General features: G+C 42.8%; 1 long non-coding RNA gene and 1 pseudogene across 1 annotated transcript; both read right to left on the bottom strand.

Moving 5' to 3' along the window:
• The window catches only part of LOC142470744 (uncharacterized), a 38000-nt pseudogene extending 20214 nt beyond the window's left edge, over positions 1-17786 (bottom strand).
• Positions 1361-3195, bottom strand: LOC142470745 (uncharacterized). The gene is made up of 3 exons (XR_012789322.1): positions 3148-3195; positions 1895-2025; positions 1361-1638 (listed from the first exon to the last, which is right to left on the bottom strand). It is a non-coding gene; the product is annotated as an uncharacterized LOC142470745 (long non-coding RNA).
• Positions 17787-18280: the final 494 nt, after the last annotated feature.

Below are 18280 nucleotides of genomic sequence, written 5' to 3'. Positions count from 1 at the left end.
AATGATGTATACCAATTATAAACTGTGTTACGATATATGTGCTGGACACCATTGATCTTAATCAGGGTCGCCAACAGCGGGGGAGAAATGGACACCCACACCACCCCACCCCACACACTCTCTCCCGGGATGTCGCCTTGTTCCGTCTGCTGGGGAGCAAGTTGCGGTCGATTATAAGTAATTTGCAGGGAAACAATAGAAGCTAAATCTTTGCTTTTAGCATGGTGACATTATTCTGAGAAAGCAATGAGATCGCAGTATACCAAAGGTTGTTTATTCTTTGGATGGCTATGTGAGATTGCACCTTCAATAGCCAGAGCTGAATGTGGAGGCTGCAGACTCACTAGTCTCCTGAATGACAGGGCGTCAGAAGGGAGCGCGTCACGTGGGGGCGTGGTATGTCGGATCATTCTGTCTGCTGGGGATGATTGCACATCGCCCAGCAGACAGGCGCCAACGCGCGCACGCTGCGTTGTGAAGCCACGTGTGGGAACGCTGCCTAACTCTTGTCTCACTGGCTGAGCGTTATGTCGGCTCCAAAGCGTTCTGTTCCAACTCAAGCGGCTCAGTCACGGTGGTGTGTGTTAGTTCCTCCTTACTCTTGCAGGTGTCAGCGAATGTTGCCGATGGCCTCTTCTGCCGGCGGTGACGTCACTTCCGTCACCCCTGACTTCCGCTTCAAATCAACTCCATTTACTGGCCCTGGATTTTGCTAATGTGCTTTGTTCCGCTAAAGAGCTGATCAATACTTAAGTACAATAAATGACACGTCAATATAGATGGTCGCCTGAGGGACATTTTCCCGAACACTTGAAATTCAGCTCACCTACATTTCGATACTGAATTGCAAGTGACCTGAATTATTTTTTGGTAACTTAATATTTTTCGTATTTATACTTTCCTTGTTTCCATAATTTTTATGTATCTGAAAAAATTAGGAACACATATATTGTTTTGCGTGGTAAGAAATAACATGCAATGACAACAACGAAACAAGTAATCATAACAGCGATCAAAACAAATATTTTTTTGGGGTATTTTTCCGTTATTTTGTGGTTTTATTATTTTAATCTTTTTTTCCAACTTAATAAAAATGATATGAATAATGTAGAAGTAATCGAAAGTAATGAATGCACAGAAATACTGAACACGCGTGCTTATTCATAAAAGAAGCGCCCCCAAAAAATTAATACGTGATGAAGCAAGTGCAGGATGCAAATTTAACACCAATGAGCCCCTAATCAAGTTTGGGATATTTCTACACATTGATGTAGAATTAAATAAAATTGAAAAATGGCAAATAAATAAATAAAAAACAAATACCATGCACATAAAGCCAATTTTATTTTTTATTTGGGACTTAATGTTTTCTGTACAGTTTATCAATTATACATTTTTAGTTATTTATTATATATTGAAATGGGCAAACATCTTTAAGGTATAGTACTACCGTACAGTAAGTGTATAGACATTCAAAACATGAACATCCAAAAGAGTATATTTAAAGAATAAAAAGTTTTATTTATATGTGATAAAGGGAAAAAAACAAAACAAAAAAAAAAACACAACTTTGCCTCTTCTTCAAAATGTTCAATCTTGTCTGTTTCTTCTTCGTAATGGCTTCTTTGACATCAGGGTCTGGAAAGAAAGATATTTTTCCATATTAATAATCGCACCGGCAAATCACCCAAAAATCTACTCGCCACCTAGTCCCGCCCCCCCAGCCCTGCCCTAGTCCCGCTCCCATGTCCACTTAGTCCTTGTTACGTGTGTGTGTATGTGTGTAAATGTCGGATTTAGAAAAAAAAAGCCAGATGTGAATGACTAGTTTCCTGCACCCTTTAACCAGTGTCTGGATGCCCCCGCTTCACAATAACTAAAGCAGCAATCTTACCTGATCCGCAGTCCCTCAATGTCCAGGTACCTGCATTCCCGCAATGTTATAAGTTGGAGGGGAGGTGTTCCCTACCTGTCTTCTGAGTTAGGGGGGGTTCCGATATCTCCCATGTGAAGCTTGAGTCACATCTGGAAGAAAGCAGTATTGGTTATTTCGGTGTAGGTATAGAGCAGTTAAGATATATAGGGTAAATAAGATATCCAGAGAGTGACACAGAGAGAGCGAGAGACACAGAGAGAGCGAGAGACACAGAAAGAGCGAGAGACACAGAGAGAGCGAGAGACACAGAAAGCGCGAGAGACACAGAAAGCGCGAGAGACACAGAGAGCGCGAGAGACACAGAGAGAGCGAGAGACATAGAGAGAGAGAGACACAGAGAGAGAGAGAGAGCCAGAGAGAGACAGAATGTAAGAGAGACAGAGAGAGCGAGAGAGAGACAGAGAGAGACAGAGAGAGCGACAGAGACAGAGAGACAGAGAGAGACAGAGTGTGAGAGAGACAGAGTGTGAGAGAAACAGAGAGTAAGAGAGACAGAGTGTGAGAGAGACAGAGAGAGCCAGAGAGGGAGACATATACTGGGTGGGGGGTGACTGGGTGGGTGGGGGGTGGGGTGACTGACTGGGTGACTGAATAGGTGACTGGGTGGGGGGTGGGGTGACTGACTGGATGGGGGGGTGGGGTGGGTGACTGGGTGTGGGGTGGGTGACTGGGTCGGGGGGGTCACTGACTGGGTGACTGGGTGGGGGGTGACTGATTGGGGGGGTACTTCTGGTGTCCTGCACACACACACACACACACACACACACACACACACACACACACACACACACACACACACACACACACACACACACACACACACACACACACACTTTCTCTCCCATACACAGACACACACACCCACACTCTCTCTCTCTCTCTCTCTCTCTCTCTCTCATATACACACACACTCTCTCATATAGACACACACCTCTCCCATATACACACACACACACACACACACAAACACACACTTTCTCATATACACACGCATGAGGAAAATGCAGCAGAGGTGTGGAGGGGAAAGGGTGCTGCTGCAGGGAGGCTCTGTGCAGCTGTGGGGGGGGGGGGGTGGGTGATCGGTACCTGGGCACCCTGGGGGTGGTGGTATGTGGGAAGCCAGGGAGGGGGGTCTCAGAAGGCTGTGGGGGGCTATGGCTCCTGGTTGGAGCGGTGAGGGAGGGGATCCCTGCAGCCGAGGTCTCTCTCACCTTCCTGGCAGTAGCTGAAGCCGGCTGGCTTCTCTCTCTCCCTGCAGCTGAGGGGGAGGGGGGGTGGGAGCTTCCTCTTCCTCTCCAGCAGGCACCGGAGTAAGGCGAGGGGGGGGGGGGGGGTTGGCTTCCTCTTCCTGCTGCAGCTTCTCCTCTGTCCCTGGCTGCCGGTACAGGAAGGAGGGGGGGGGAGGGGGAGATTCCTCTCCATGCTGCAGCTTCTCCTCTCCCTGCCGGTGGAGGGCGGTGACGGAAGGGCTGCGAGGGGGAATCCACACACACTCGGCGCGCGCCGTCCCTGTAGGCCAGCCACGCGGCGCACAGATTGGGAACCACAGAGCTAGAGAGATTTTTTTTTTTTTTGTGCAGGGGATTTCTTTTTTGCAGAGCAGGGGAAATCTACTGGCCACGAGCCAATTTCCACTCGCCAGGTGCGAGTGGGGGAACGGGTTTGTCGAACACACATATACATATATATTATATAATATATATATATATTATATAATATATATATATATATATATATATTATATAATATAATATATATATATATAGAATCCAATGCACAGCCGGCACACCATATGCAAGTAAATACGTTTTGGTGCTTATCCCATAAAGCAATAACAGACCATACGATACCGGTTGCAACACGACATCAAGGGACAGCACGCAGGTAAGTAAATCATGAATTTTCTATATTTGACAGAAGACACAAAAACCGACGTTTCGGTCCCCCAGTGGGACGTTTCTCAAGGTGGTGCAATACATATATATACCCCAAACCCCAGTGCAATTCAACAAAACCAATCACAGTTAATAAGCCTCACCTGCCTATGTGTCATGCATCCACAGTATCAGCGGTAAAGAGCGGCCATTTTGAATATATTAACTCTATATTTGTTTACCTGATATGTGTTTGGGCATGCGCAAAAGGCTCAGGAATTGCATAATGTTACTGCTGAGAGACTACATAAGTCTGCCAGACCCAGCGATATCTTGGATAACCGGAGAGAGTGCGCATGGGCTAAACTGATCTGGAGCTGATACCTGGATAGATTAACTATTTCAGGGACGTCGGTTTTTGTGTCTTCTATCAAATATAGAAAATTCATGATTTACTTACCTGCGTGCTGTCCCTTGATGTCGTGTTGCAACCGGTATCGTATGATATATATATATATATATATATATATATATATATATATATATATATATATATATATACAGTGTTCGACAAACCTATACATTTGCTCGCCCCGGGCGAGTGGATTTAACCCCCGGGCGAGTAAATATTGGCCCAAGCAGCACACATTTGGTATTAGGTGGCGAGTAGATTTTTTGGTGATTTGTCAACCACTGTATATATATATATATACATACACACACACACACACAGTGACAAACGCCCCTCTTTTGTAGCGCTGACGTCTGTCTGGGTTCTTCCCGACACAGTCTTCTAGGGTTATTTATACAAAAAACAGGATCATGCAAAGTATTACGTTGCTTAACTCAGGCTTCTGCCTGCTTTATTTTCATCCAAGTAAGGTACTGCAGCTTTAACATGTGTAGGTTAGAGGCACCCAGATATTTACATTCAGCGGTTCACTCATATCAGTGTCATAGTATTTCCCACACTGTTATTTCAAGTAACAAGAAACCAAATTATATAAACAAAATCTTATCCCTTTCAGGGATCTAACTACACATCAGAATCAGCCTCTAACTGCTGCTGGGTCAACTAACCACTAGATAAAGCATACAGTCTATTAGATACGGCAGTAAACATGTGTTTGTCTTATCTGTTCGTGGTTGGAACTCGGTCCCAAGTGTCCAGGCAAATCCTCTGGTACTGTGATACTTGAAGGGGCCGTCCACCCCGAACTGGATGCAGGGGAGCAGTGAATGAAACCCCCAGCCTCCAGGCTCTAAGGAGAGAGAGTGAAATGCAAACCTCTCTGCTCTAAATACCTGTGCAAGTGATTAGAAGAGCAGGTGAGGGAGAACTAGAGCCATTGTAATCTGTGGTCTGGATTTTCCATCCACCAGCCTGAGTTAATGTGAAGCTGTGGAATGGATCATTTTTAACTATACCTGCACTTTGTGACCTAAAACGGGGCAGAAAGCTGCCTAACATCTTTGGACTATGTCACAACACACATACATATATACACACACACACACACCGTATATGTATAACTATATGTAACCCTTTTATCCCATCCCCCTAAGTGAGAGGGGGGGGGTACTCTACTTCTCTGGTTACTCAGGTGTAATGGTGCTGCAACCTGCTGGTAACAGGAGGGCTGAGGGCTCCGCGGTGGTGTGGGGAGAGCCAGGACAGGGACAGGAGGTGGGACTGGTTACTTTGTTCTGGTCATCTCTGGGTGGTGCAGTGCCTCCAGCCAGTAGGGAGCCCCACTGACACTTTTCACATACCAGAGACAGAGTTCCACACAGCTGTGTCTTTCTTTTATTGCAACATATCAGCACAGCTTCACAGTCTGTCACATCATCATTCCTCCCTGTCTAACTCAGAGCCATGGCTAGCATCATGTTCTACTTCACCCCCCCCCCCTTCCCCTCAGCATGGGGGGAAGGGAAGAGACAGCTTTCTTCTGTGTTGTCTCCTCTCTCAGCTCCTCATCAACACTAACTAACAGATTAACTGACTGACTAACTGATTCTTAATTTTGGAGGTATGTCCCAATTTGAACATCTCAGGGGAGTGTCTCTAACTTTGACTCATTACAAGACAAAGCCGGATACAGATTGGCCCACACACACCATGGGGCGTTCCAACCAATATCCACCCCTTTGATTGACAACCTCAGAGTTGCAAGGCCCGCCCTTGAATATTGCTACACATTCAAGGCTGAAATACACATACAGACTTCTTAAAGGAATTAACCTTTCCACTGCCTGTTCTAACAGGACTGACAGAGGAAAAGCCCAGAACAAGAAGTAACTGCCTGGAGGCCATTTTACATATATAATCATTATCATCCCTTGTCGATCCACAACTGGATGAAGGTTATATATATATATATATATATATATATTACAGTGGTCGACAAATCACCAAAAAATCTACTCGCCAAACAAAAAAATCTACTCGCCACCTAGTACCACACGTGTGCTGTTTGGGCCAAAAGGAGCTCGCCACGATGTTAAATCCACTCGCCCGGGGCGTGCAAATGTATAGGTTTGTCGAACACTGTATATATATATATATATATACACATACACACACACACATACACACACACACACATACATACACACACACACATACACACACACATATCCACACACACATATGTATACCTATAAGGCTGTGTCCATAGGAGTTACGTGCAGGCAGTGCACTGCTTGTCAAATGTAAAGCAAAAGAACACGACGGTGGCTGGATCACATTATAATAAAAATAACTTCTTTATTCAGGATCTTGCAAAACACTGTTCAGATGGTGCTGTGAGAGGTACTCTGATGCGTTTTGGGCTCCCTGCCCTTTGACAAAGAGTATAGTGCCTCTCTAGAAGTGCCAGTATATTATAGTGAGTCCCCCACCTCTAGCCCTGCCCACTCCATGACGTCAAAGATGCGTGACGATCGTGAGGATTTGGCCTGGGATTAAAGGGGTTACCCCCCCCAATTGGCCACCCTCTAACCTCACCAGGGAGACAAGGGGTTAACTGGGCTGAGGCCCAGAAATTTTATTTAACCCTTGTTATAACATGAAAATGCTTATTCCCCTGTGTAACTGTATTGTTTCTGGATCAGTGTCTGCATAACACACACGCTGGGGCTTAAGAGGTTAATATTATATGCAGAGCTGCATAACAGGAGCCGTTCCAGTAAGACTGGTAATTTAGGAACGGAGTGAGCCAGCACCCTGAGTGTTGGTGCGCAGCCTCAGCGTAACCCCCCAAGAACACCCCTATTAAAAATATGACTTTGTCATAAGGGAAACATATATTTTTGATAAAGTGCCTTTCTGTTGCAGTTTTAAAATGTACAGGCAGAATGCTAATTGTTTCTGCCTGCCCTCTGCAATGCATTAAGGAACAAATGTTATGGGTCACTTGCTTATGCAAGCAGGACAGCTTGCTAGAATTTACATAGCCCTGATCAAAGGGTAATTACCTAATTGTTTATGTGGGACCCAGGAAGCTGGAGTGGGGGTGAGCATTAAAACTCACACTTACACACCAAGGTATTCTGCAGGAATAAACATGACACCCCCCCCCCAGGTGTCCCTGCTTCAAAGGACTTATTGATGGGGGCAAGGGTGGGGCTACCCAAGGAGGAAATCAGAATGGGTGACCTTATTAAATATAAGAATATTATGAGATGTCCTTGGCTGAACATGCTAAGAGTTACATATGTGTATTCGTGACACCAAGCCCCACCTGGGGAGTCTAACCACTTGATATCTAACAGCTCCTAAGAGCCAGATATTAATATCTCTCTTAATTTTAATATTACACTGTAATATTTGGTCTCTGTGGGAGCGGCAGGCGTGACGGAAGGTATTAATATGTCTCGCCTGCCAGTAAGTATTACTTAACTGAAGTTACGAAGTTATTTGCAGTATATATGGAGTTTTGGTTGTGTTCTGAAAACTGAAAATCTATTATAATTTGTCAAAAAAGAAAATTCAAATTTTTTATTCGATCCAACCTTCTTTTTATTACTCAATAGATCTTTTCTATCCAAACCCTCTGCTATTTTTATGGCATCATTAATGATCTCATCATCATAATTTTTTTCTTTGAATCTATCCTGTAGGAAGATTACAAATTATAATAGACAATCTGAAAGAATCTCCAAAATTATTCGTAAGCATTGGCACATTGTCAAAAACGATCCCGTATTAGGAGAGATAGTTCCTGAAAAACCCACAGAAATCTTTAAAAGAGCAAAGGTCCTCAAGAATAGATTAGCCCCAAGTGCATTACCCAAAATTATAAAGGAAGGTAATAGATGGTTATCCCAAACAAAAGTTTTTTTTGGTTGCACCACATGTACGGCATGCAAGCATAGGTCAGATGACAAATTTGGATTTGTCTCAAAGATCTCAGGACAAAGATTTCAAATTAAACAACTTCTAACTTGCAAATCAGACTATGTTGTATATCTTATCCACTGCCCGTGTGGGCTACAATATGTAGGCCAAACCTCTAGACCTGTTAGAACACGCATACTCGAACATATTGGGAATGTGAGAAGAGGGGTTACCACACATTTTCTATCAAAATAAACCACAAACTAACTAATAACGCTCTCTATCAGCGCTTGATCCAATTAGGCTAATGTGATATGAATATCAAACAAAATGTGCGTGATACAACAAATATGTGAAACAGCTGCCAAGGGGACAGCAAACAATAGACAGTTCCAAATCTAACATAACATATGAAAATACAAAAAGCTAGGTCCCCGGTGCTAATGAGTTAAAGTCCACAATACCATGATCCAAGATACAGTCCTTGATGGAAAGGACAGTCCTGGCAATGGGTGGATTAACCAATGCAATTCAGAGTGGCTTTGATGGTCTTCAGAATGGCCCCAGATGTTCTCTGCAATGAATAATAAAGAGACACACTAATTGCGCAGTATATAGATAACCACAGCCCCAACTGAGATGGAAATAACCCTAACTTACAAGATCATTTCTTGTACATTCAGGGGAGAGAATCTGTGCTGTGTCGCGTTCCAACCTCAATATCCACGGACCCCACGTGGTTACAGTCGGATGGTTTCTCTTGTACTTGGTAGAGCCCTCAGGGATTCAGCATAGGCCCCCACAGCAAGCGTGTAGAGAAATGAATACAGCCTAGTGTAAAAACGTACTTACACTTTAATTACATAAAAACAAACATACTACCAACACTTACAATTTGTATTGGTAGCAAATGTGACCAACGGATGCCGTCTGCAACCTGCTGCAGTCCGGCTGGAACAAGGGACCCACGCAGTCGTGCACTACTCGCCGATTGATGACGTCAGCGGCGCGGGTCAGTCTCAAGCGCCGGAAGGTACAGCAGTGGAGAGGCTATCACATATCCCCTGAGGAAGTGACACTGCGTCACGAAACGTGTAGGGAGGAGGAGCTTAGTATCCCACGTGTATGCCTCTCCACTGCTGTACCTTCCGGCGCTTGAGACTGACCCGCGCCGCTGACGTCATCAATCGGAGAGTAGTGCACGACTGCGTGGGTCCCTTGTTCCAGCCAGACTGCAGCAGGTTGCAGACGGCATCCGTTGGTCACATTTGCTACCAATACAAATTGTAAGTGTTGGTAGTATGTTTGTTTTTATGTAATTAAAGTGTAAGTACGTTTTTACACTAGGCTGTATTAATTTCTCTACACGCTTGCTGTGGGGGCCTATGCTGAATCCCTGAGGGCACTACCAAGTACAAGAGAAACCATCCGACTGTAACCACGTGGGGTTCGTGGATATTGAGGTTGGAACGCGACACAGCACAGATTCTTTCCCCTGAATGTACAAGAAATTATCTTGTAAGTTAGGGTTATTTGTAGAGGGAGAAAGGGGGTGGCCCGGTATTAAAGGGGTTGCACCCCATTTGGCCATCCCCTGACCTCACCAGGGAGACAAGGGGTTAACTGGGCTGAGGTCCAGAACTGTGATTTAACCCTTGTTATAACATGTAAATGTATTCTCCCGTTCCCGTTCCATTGTAATGTCTGGTTTAATCAGTGTCTGCATCACACACACACTAGAATCCATCCGGGAGCACAAGGGTTAATAGTCCTTTAATGATTATAGCTCTTTGTGTAATTTTCCCGCCTTTTCAGGCCCCATTTTTCAGGTCCCCATTGGCCGCCATTAGGGCTCAATGCATTCTAATGGAGAATCTTGCTGTTTTAGTCCTGTTTCCTGTAAAGACCAGCAGGTGGCATCCGAGAGGGACAGCGGCAGTTTCTCATTGAAAGTCAATGGGTCCATTGACTTCAATGGAGATTCCTCGAGGTAACTTTCGAAGAACGAGTTGGCTGCCGTCCAGACCGCAAACCGCAAAGCGGATACAATGTCTAAAAGAGAGCTTTGATCACTTACAAGTCAAGTTCAACGACAAGTGGCGTGGGAATAAACAGTTCTAGAGCACCTAGAAATAAAATTCCTTTTGCCACTAGTTCCTAGACCTCCCCCCACTCGACCACAACCGGGTCCCCGAATCCTGGACCCCGATAAGGGTTGAACCAGACAGAGCGGGTCGCGCCATAGGCTTTGCCGGCGGCGGCAGAAACGGCTCAGAAAAATGACTAAGTGTGAAAAGCTGAAATTTGGTAATCCATATCTCCGGTTCCGGAGGGCCCAGCGGATCAAGGTTTGGGGTATCTGTGGTCACTGCTCCGGCATCACTGCAGAACCATCCTTGACCCTCCTGGACCAACCCGACGGAGTATGGACCCCCTTGAATGTTCGGGACTTTTCCCATAAACTTCAATGGCGGAGAAACCCCATTGACTTCAATGGCGGCGGTTTACCATTGAAAGTCTATGGCGGAGCTGCCCGTTGTTTTCAATGGGGATTTAGTGAAAAGCTGAGATTTCTTTTTAGCTGAGATTTTTGTATTAAAGTGAAAAATGATTTAATGTGCATTTGTGTATCTCCGCTCCGAAGGTCGTAGCAAGTCGCTTTTTGGACCATATGGTGTCCCAGTTCCGGCATTGAGAACTCGGAAGTTTGGACCTGCTAGACCCAACGGAACCGGATATTTTAATATGTTTATGTTTTACCTTTGATACTGTATTTTAAGGTATGGATAAGATCCAGAGGAAATTCCTTTGGCCATAAGGTAGCAGATGGCCAGAGGAAGCGTCCCAATGTCCGGAACTTAAGTATTGTTCAAAGGGTTTTGTCACCCTCACTGTTTATCCGAGGGCGGAGAAGGCTCAAACCAGAGCCAGCCTTAAGTGTTGCATTTCACACCTCATAACAAAGGTTTTCCTGTCAGGAATTACATTCCCTAGACTAGCTGGCCTCCCAGATGCAAATGTGGTGGCCCAGAAATGAGACCCCAGAGTTCTACTGCGCCTGTGCCAACTAGCAGGGGGGCATGGGTCAGAATGCTTCCCACGTTAGAGTGGCTGGAGGTAATTGAAAACCAATCCCCAGTACTCAGTGTTAAGAATAGGGGGACAAAGGTTTATAAACTGCTGTCCACCTTTATCCTTTGTCTCTTGTATGTTGTTCATCATGACTCATCTTGAAACCATCTTGATTGCTGAAGAAATGCTGTGCAAACTACTTCTCATCTTTCCAACCCCTAAGTAAGTGTACTCCTTGTCTGTTACTGTATTATTTTGTGTGTTCACCTATCCAAAGGAATAAAATCACTTTATTATATCTTAAGCCTCGTTCAGTTCAAACTCAGTTATTTTTTGTAATATTTATAGACCTGTGTAGGCTATCGTCACATTATTTCCATCTCAGTTGGGGCTGTGGTTCTTTATATACTGCGCACTTGGCGTGTCTCTTTTTTATTCATTGCAGAGAACATCTGGGGCCATTCTGAAGACCATCAAAGCCACTCTGAATTGCATTGGTTAATCCACCCATTGCCAGGACTGTCTTTTCCATCAAGGACTGTATCTTGGATCATGGTATTGTGGACTTTAACTCATTAGCACCGGAGACCTAGCTTTTTGTATTTTCACATTTTCTATCAAACCACTTTATTCAAAAACATCAGGGAGATACATCAGGCCTTAAGTTCACAGTACTAGAACAGGTGTTACCACATTGGAGAGGTGGGGACAGAAATATTGCCCTGAAAAAGAGAGAATGTTTATGGATATTCACGTTGAAATCCCTTATACCTTTGGGTCTAAATGTAGACTTTGAACTAAGTACTTTCCTTTAGACTTTTGCTACCTGTTATACGGAGCCCTTTATTTGATGGGATATATAGGGGATTAATTATAAGATACAAATTGTCAGGGCAAAAGTTTGAATGAAAATACGGATAAGACGCATTTCCCTAATGGATTATGTAAATGTTTGCTGTAATTGAATTTAATTCCTCACTAACTCTGTATTTTCTCTTATTTTTGAGATTCATCAATCGTCATCTTCCTTACATTTCATTTTATTTATGAGATAGGGGATATACTTGGTGATTTGTGTATTAATGTTTAATATAGATTTGTAGTATTTAATTTATGTATTACATCTATAATTTTAATATTTTTCTATTAATAATGGTCCTTTCCTTATGTTGTAAAGGAGGATCAGGTGTCAAATTTGTATTTTAATTAAAATGTATAAAGTTTTATTTTTAATGAAATGTATAAGATTTGTATCATGATAATTCTATATTGGGGAGGATCCACATAGCCGTTTACCCTTTAATTTAGATGTCATCATACATTGACCTATAGGAGGAAAGGTCAATGGTAGTTAAGAGGGTATATATAGTATCCTTGTATGGGTTAAAGCTACTCCTGACGAAGCCGTCATTCAGAACGGCGAAACGCGTAAAGCGTAACCCTCAGTGTATCATCTAGAGGAAGAGAATCTGCTTTGGAGTTCCTGTGACGTCTACTTCGAGTGGTGGAGGAACCGGAAGTGACGTATCGGCCCCGAGTAGAGGTGCAGGACGGAGACCACTGGACGCAACGGTGGTGTGAAGAGATCCCGAGAACGCGACTCGGCTACCATCTTTATCCCTACACCCATGCTGTAACCAATTTGGAATCTTGTAAGCCTTCATTTTTTACCAGTGTTGGATAAATACTTTTGGTATTTTATTTTTGGCTCTGTGTTTCTCTTCTGGATTTTATACTACCTCCTATTTTTGCTCCTCATTTTTTCTATTTGGATATCTATGGATGGAAATATACTAATGTTATCTAGCGTGTCTTATATGCCAATTTGAGAGTTCAGCCATTATTGTGTTTTGTTAAACGTTAACTGCACTATGGTAGTTTTATATATTTTCTCTTAGGTAATTTCGCTCCCCTAGATCACCATAGATTGTCACTTACATTGTGTTATTTATGCACTTACATTGTGTTATTTATGCACTGTCGTTTATTTGCACTTAATTATTAAGCTCTGGGTTTTTGTTAGAGCGCTTTTGAGCACCTTTTTCTTTCGTTGTTTGTGGTGACCACAGCATGACATTTAGAAACTTTAACCAACAAGAGTGTCTGGCTGACCTTACCCACTGCCCTTTGTACAGAATCGACTTAATTCCCGACCCTGATTCTGCGCTCGACATTTTCCAATCAGAGTTCTTAAAACTCTGTGATACCCATGCTCCACTAGGCAGAATAAGAGTACTGGGGGCCCACCTTCCATGGGTTACAACTGACCTTATAGTGTTCAATCATTTCAGGGATGCCTTGTGGAAAAGCTACAAAATAACTGGCACTACCAAGGATCTTAATCACTACAGATGCCTGCGGAATATGTGCACAAGGCAAACAGATGTGAGTCTTTATCTTCACTTCTTCCCGGTGACCGTGGGACAGCAGGACTAGTTTGATGACGGGTGGCAGTATGGGAGTTGTCTTATCTGGCTAGCTCGAGCTCAATTTTGCGGCTCCTGCTGCAGGATTCCCCCCTCCCTCTCATCCGTTTGTCTTCTACCTGGACAATGTGTCTGATTCATGCATGGCCAGATTTATTGGTAGCATCACATTAACAGCCTCTATCTCCTGTCTCACTACAATAAGTTCAACATTATGGACAACTACGGACTTATTTATAGTCACTCTCATAATCTCCTACATATATCCAGAGCACCGGCATAGGGGTTTCCCCATTTAACACGAAATAAATTGTACCAATTTAAGGACAATAACGCTGCCCACCAAAAAGGACAATTCTACTGGGAAACCTGGTGCTAAGGGGAGTGATCTGCACCGCTATGTCCAGTGAGGTGGTACTACAGCCCCATATGTGTTAATGCAGCGGTGCGCAAACTGTGGGGCGTGACCCCCAGGGGGGGCGCGACACTGCCGACGGGGGGCGCGGGGTTTACAGAGGCCCCGCGCGCTTCCCGAAGGCACTTAAATTAAGTGCCGGGGGAGCTGCAGGGCCTCTGTAAACCTTACTTACCGTGGCTTCGGCGGCTTCCTCCCTGCGTCGCCATGGCAACGCGGCGTCAAAATGACGCTGCGAGGTCATGTGACGTCACGTTGCTATGGCAACGTGACGTCATTACGCCGGAGCGCGGGTAAGTTGGGGTTGGGGGGGGGGGGCGCGGGAATGAGGGGACAGCCGGCAGGGGGGCGCAGGGAAAAAAGTTTGCGCCCCCCTGTGTTAATGCATAATATACATGATACCCCTACCTTTAAATACAATAAAATGACATATTACATCGTTTTGGGAAATATATTCACAGGCAATCCCAGTGCTCACAACAACTCTTGGATCAAGGCAGTGACCTTGATGAAAGGGATGGCAGGACCAAGCTTAACCTTTACTTTAACCATCCTGCTGCCGTTTTCGTCAAAGAGCCCATGTGAGTTTATTTTATTGATTGCTTGTAATCTTAACAATAAAACAGCACATGTACTGTAAGGTGTGTCAGACACCCATTTTCAAAGTCAAAACTTATGGAAATACACTAGATGCTTATTATAAAATATTAATTAAAAAATCCTATAAAAGAATTTTCAAACAATAGTAATTTTTTTAACACGAAAAAACAGTAAAAATTCCACACTTGCCTTACTTTTTTTAAGTAATAATAAAAAGCTAAATATTTAACACAATTACAAGAAAGGTGATACGTTTTCATAGCAGTTTAAAGATTTTTTTTTAAACAAACCCCATATTTTTCAGACTGTTATATTAAAAAGCAAAACTTTTCTGCGTGCAAAACGTTTACCACATTTAGAGCAAACATCATTTTTCTCCTGTGTGAATTCTCCAATGTTTAACAAGACTACCTTTCTGGTTGAAACATTTCCCACATTCAGAACATACAAATGGGTTTTCTCCTGTATGAATTCTCTGATGTTTAACAAGACTACTTTTCTGGTTAAAACATTTCTCACATTCAGAACATACAAATGGGTTTTCTCCTGTATGAATTCTCTGATGTTTAACAAGACTACCTTTCTGGGTAAAACATTTCCCACATTCAGAACATACAAATGGTTTTTCTCCTGTGTGAATTCTCTGATGTTCAACAAGCCTATTGTTCTGTTTAAAACATTTCCCACATTCAGTACATACAAATGGGTTTTCTCCTGTATGAATTCTCTGATGTTCAACAAGCCTATCGATCCGATTAAAACATTTCCCACATTCAGAACATACAAATGGTTTTTCTCCTGTATGAATTCTCTGATGTTTAACAAGACTAACTTTGTAGTTAAAACATTTTCCGCATTCAGAACATACAAATGGTTTTTCTCCTGTGTGAATTCTCTGATGTTCAACAAGACTACCTTTCTTGTTAAAACATTTCCCACATTCAAAACATACAAATGGTTTTTCTCCTGTGTGAATTCTCTGATGTTCAACAAGGCTATTGTTCTGTTTAAAACATTTACCACATTCAGAACATACAAATGGGGTTTCTCCTGTATGAATTCTCTGATGTTCAACAAGACTACCTTTCTGGTTAAAACATTTCCCACATTCAGAACATACAAATGGTTTTTCTCCTGTATGAATTCTCTGATGTTTAACAAGACTACCTTTCTGGTTAAAACATTTCCCACATTCAGAACATACAGATTGTGTTTCTCCTGTATGAATTCTCTGATGTTTAACAAGACTAACTTTGTGGTTAAAACATTTCCCACATTCAGAACACACAAATGGGTTTTCTCCTGTGTGAAATCTCTGATGTACAACAAGATGACTTTTCTGGTTAAAACATTTGCCACATTCAGAACACACGAATGGTGTTTCTCCTGTGTGAATTCTCTGATGTATAACAAGGTGTGATTTAGAAGAGAAATGTTTCCCACATTCAGAGCAAGTCATCTCTCCTTTGTGAATTTTCAGATGTTTAGCAAGATCTGAGTTACTAGTAAAGCATTTCTGACATTCAGAGCAGTTATACAGCATCTCTGTGGCATGTGATCTTTGGTGAGTTCTATAAGCCGACTCATTATTGAAGTTTTTAGCACATTCACAGCATGTATAGCTATTTAAAGACAGGTTAGTGGGAACTTGTCTTGCATTAGTATTTCTTTTGTTACAGTTTGTAATAGAAATACGTGCATATTCTCTCCCTGTATGTTCTCGAAGTGACCAAATGTGGGAGTCTGTGAGATTTCGTTTTTCCTGTGAAATTGATATCTTATCTGTAAGAATTATGGCTTTTCTCAGACTCTGGCTTGGTATATTTTGACTAATGTGATTTTGTCCTTGATAAGTATGGGTAGCACTGACATCTTCCATTACACAATCTGGTGAACAGTGCAAAATAGGATATCCTTCAGGGGAATTCCTGCTCACAAATCCATCAGCTAAGAAAAAATGGGAGTAAAGAAATTCATTATCATCTGACATACAAAATGATTTTCAAACGTCAGATTTCGGTTCAGATTGTAAAGAAACACTACAAACGGTAACATTTGAAACAAATTTGGTATTCAGTAACTGTTAGAAGTGCAGAAAAGCATTCAAAATTGCAATACACTTTATTTGTGAGGATATTGTTTTCCAGAGTTATATACAATAAAACTGGAAATCAGGAAGCTTATGTACCACATATTTCCACTTTATTATGGGACTAGTATAGTTAAAAAGGACATTAGTAATGATTGGCAGATATTCTTATTTCTGATCAAGTTTCCTTTTTATGAAATATGTTATATCAGCGGTGTGCAAACTGGGGGGCGTGAGACTATCTGTGGGCGGCGCGGGGTTTACAGAGGCCCTGCGCTCTTCCCAAAGGCACTTAAATTAAGTGCTGGGGAAGCGGCAAAGGTCTCTGTAAACCTCACCTACCTTGGCTGCGGCGGCTTCTTATACATGTCGCCATGGCAATGCAGTGTCAAATTACGCTGCGAGGTCATGTGACATCACGTCGCCGCCAGAGTCAAGGTAAGAGGGGCGAGGAGAGAGGGGAACTGCCGGCAGGGGGCGCAGGGAAAAAATGTTTGCGCTCCCCCCTGTGTTATATAATGATTGTTCCTAGAGCACCCACCACTAAAGTGTTTATTACTCACCTGTGCTGATATCTGTAGGATTTTCCTTCTCCTTAAACTGCTGGTGACAACTTACATAAGGTTCTTCTCCTTGCTCAATCATTGATACAATTTCAGGCTTCACATTGACACATCCTGTATATGTCCGGGGAGACACGTATATATGTAGTGTTTGCACCATACATAAATCTTATTCCCTTTATCTGCTATATTATGATGTCAAGTGTATTGTATTACTGCTGTGAAGCGCTAGGTACGTGGATGGCTCTATATAAAGATATATATAAATTACAGGAGCTATATGTATTTCATTTGAAATATTGAGGGTAATATTTTCTTACCTAGAGACCGGAGGGTCTGGTAATTCTCCACCATCACATCCGTGTAAAGTTCCTTCTGTTCTTCTTTTAAATAATCCCACTCGTCCTTGGAGAAGTAAATTGCAACGTTATCAAACTCAACTGGTTCCTGAAAGAGAGAAAACTTAAAATGTTATTGTTTGTTTGGCAGGGTAAAAAATCATCACTAGTATCAGAGCAGCCTCTGTAATTTCTGAGAGCCTCTTACTGTTCAATAAAGAATGTCTTGTGGCATCACTCAGACTCTGCATTCAGCACATTTGTACATTCCCTGGTACACTACATTATCTGTCCTATTAGGGGAGTATCTTTTACAGTAGGTTATCCGTTCTGGAAGTAGCGTTGGATTGTGAAACCGTTGAAAAGTGAGTCCCATGTTAATAAGTGGCGGTGAGTCCTGGAACAGGATTTCATATTTTTCTGTCTCCCTTTGCGGCTCATAGGATTCATGTCTCCCTAGTTTAGCTGCCTGTTATTTTCCCTGTCCCAGCAGCTAGCTACATGTGAAAGGCAACATTATTGATACATATGTTGTTTACACAGCCCTAGTGAGTGTTGATTGTCTTAGCAACCTCCTATTCTCTTAAGCTGAGTGGGCTATTCCAACCTCCCTTGTCTCTGTTCA

The sequence above is a fragment of the Ascaphus truei genome, chromosome 20, assembly GCF_040206685.1.
Source record: "Ascaphus truei isolate aAscTru1 chromosome 20, aAscTru1.hap1, whole genome shotgun sequence".
Classification (NCBI taxonomy): Eukaryota; Metazoa; Chordata; class Amphibia; order Anura; family Ascaphidae; genus Ascaphus; species Ascaphus truei.
The sequence above is the reverse complement of the archived record's forward strand: the minus strand, read 5'-3'. Positions and strand labels throughout refer to the sequence as shown.